The following is a 2,970-nucleotide window of genomic DNA, read 5'->3' on the forward strand; positions in this document are numbered from 1 at the left end:
GACTATTAACTTCCATAAGGCACAGATTGTATACCTCCTCCGCTCTAAGTTCTCAGGGGTCTAAAGCGGAGTCTACCCAAAATGCCTTTTATAACCTTGGCTTCCCATTTTTTACTTTAGTCCTTTCCACATTCTTCTCCTTTAGGTATCTTATAGATTGGGGAAATCTATTCTCATGTTGTTTGGTTTCCTTCATTAAAATAAAATAGTATGAGATGATCCTTTGAAATTTCTATTTAGTTTACCTTTATTCAACTGCTAATGACACTTTTGTTTTCTTTTTAGAAATTTTTTGAATTGATGTGTCTTTTTTTAAGAGGGTTGCTACTTAGCATTGCATATTTTACATTCTTGCAACTTGTATGTTTTGATGATACCAAATATTATTGTTTAGATAATTATATTCTCCTAACATATTTTTGGAAGAATTGTTTTTGCTCTTGTGTGTACTAACATTTCAGAAAAATCATACTCTAGATTATTGAAGACTTCAAATCAAGTTCAGCTCAGAATATTTTGTAAATTGAAGTCTATATTTTTCATTTTATTGAGGCTGAGAGAGTGTGATTGTAATTGAGTAACTTAGCGCACACACACACACACACACACACATAATTTCGTACGAACCATGTTCGTACGGGATGATATGGTCAGTTTTACTCCTAAAAAGAGCAATGAAACAAATGAGGAGAGGGCAAATTTTTTTAAGTACTATTCATCCAGATGATATTTATCTTCATCCCATGATGATTCTATCTAGACACGTTCATTTGCACAATATTTACTTACATCCTAGGAAGATGCTCTCTGGATGACTTCATCTAGATGAAAATTACCTTCATACCAGGACGATGCTCTCTGAATGCGTTCGTTCAAATGATATTTAACATACGTCCCAAGACGATGCTCTCTAGATGCCTTTGTCCAGACGATAATTACCTTCGTCCCAGGATAATGCTCTCTAGACGCGTTCGTTCAAATGATATTTAACCTACGTCCCAGGATGATGCTCTCTGGATGAGTTCATCCAGACAAAAATTATGGTTCGTCCCAGGACCATGGGCTCTGGAATGGTCAAAATGAACTATTCATCCAGACGATTAATATGGTTTGTCCTAGGATGATCTTCTCTGTTCTGGAAACTTAAGAGTCATTCTATTTTTTGTAACAACAAATAATATAAATAATCATTCGTGTCAGATGAACATTGTTCGTATGGGATGATGATCCGGTACGAAGGGAAATCATACCAATTCACATTTAATTCGTACATAATAGTAGTTACACTATTCGTCTGTATGAACTAGGATAATACGGGACAATCAATAACACACATATTTGAATAATTTTAGTTTTGGATGGTTTTTCGTATCTTTCATATAAAAGGTCCACTTAAGACTGTAATGAAATCTTTTTGTCTACTGGTCTTCGTGCAAACTGAAGGGAGATTAAAGGAGAGAGTGTTTGAAGGAAAGTTCATACTATTAGAGTGTGAAGGGTTCACTTGGTACTCAAAGGTAAGGATCTCCATTTGTGAATTGTGATTACTTCACTCTCTTCTCTTATCCTTCTAGATTTCTCGTGAGAATATCTTTCAAGGAGATCCGGTTCTGTTCCAAAACTTAAGGAGTGTGAACAGCCAAAGGTTCTCTGCCTACACTTGGAGAAGTGTGAAAGGATGAAGGTTCTCTGCCTATACTTGGCGAGTGTTAACAACCGACGGTTCTCTTCCAACACTTGGAGGGTATAAAAGGATGACGGTTCTCTACCACACCGGGTAGTGGTGGAAGAGAGTTATTGTGAAGGCTTCTCCACCTTGTTGTGGGGGCAAAAGGAGAGACACTTGTGGTAATAGTGCAATACCTGAAGTGGGATACTTCAGGGAATGGATGTAGGTCGTGTTTGACCGAACCACTATAAATCTTGTGTCTTTTTTTCTGTTACTTATTTACTTTATTATTTTATTTATCTATGGTAGAAAAATTATTTTCAAAATTTTACTAAAAGTTTTTATCGGTTTAAAATAAGATAAAATTTTTAAATTGCCAATTCACTCCCCTCTTGGTTAGCCGTTAGGACATAAGCTTAGGTCTAACAACCTAATTCATATTTAACAAGTTTCAACAAGTGGTATCAGAGCTTAGTTTCAAAATCATAAGTTTAGACTACTTTTTAATTAACGACCATGGCTACATTTGAAAACCAAAACACACCTGAAGGTTACTCTATAACTAGACCTCCTTTGTTCAATAATATTCCTTGTGATTTTTGGAAAACATGTATGTCTACATTTTTACAGTCACTATATTTTTGTATGTGGATCTTAGTCTAGGAAGGGTATACAAAACCAACTAGATTAGTTGACGGAGTTAGAGTTAAAACTCCCTTTATGGACTGGACAGTAGAAGAATGTGACTTAGCACAACTTAATGCTAAATGCTTGAATAGTTTCTTTTGTGCTCTTAAATCTGAAGATTACATGTGAGTTTCTAATTGCAAAAGTGGAAATGATATATGGGATAGACTTTGTATAACTTATGAGGGGATAAATGAAGTTAAACAATATAGACATAATATCTTATTACATGACTATAAATTGTTTCGCATGAAACATAATGAATTCATTTCTAACATGTACACAAGATTCATGCAAATTGTCACCTCTTTAAATGCATTGGGTAGGGAACTAATGAATGCTTAAATGGTTAATAAAATACTTTATTATTTTTCTACTACTTATGTTGTTAAAATAACTGTGATTATAGAGTCTAAAGATTTAAATCTTTACTCTATCGATAATCTTCTTGGATCACTAATTGCTTATGATAAAAGAGTGAGTCAAAGAAAGATTGATATAGGAGAGCCACGAAGGAAAAGAATATTACACTAAAGGTGGAGGAGTCAGAGAGTGGTCAATCTGTACTGGATGAATATTATGACATCGCACTGATTAGACAGTTTAGAAGCTTT

This window comes from Dendrobium catenatum, unplaced genomic scaffold, assembly GCF_001605985.2.
Source record: "Dendrobium catenatum unplaced genomic scaffold, ASM160598v2 fragScaff_scaffold_123, whole genome shotgun sequence".
Lineage (NCBI taxonomy): Eukaryota > Viridiplantae > Streptophyta > Magnoliopsida > Asparagales > Orchidaceae > Dendrobium > Dendrobium catenatum.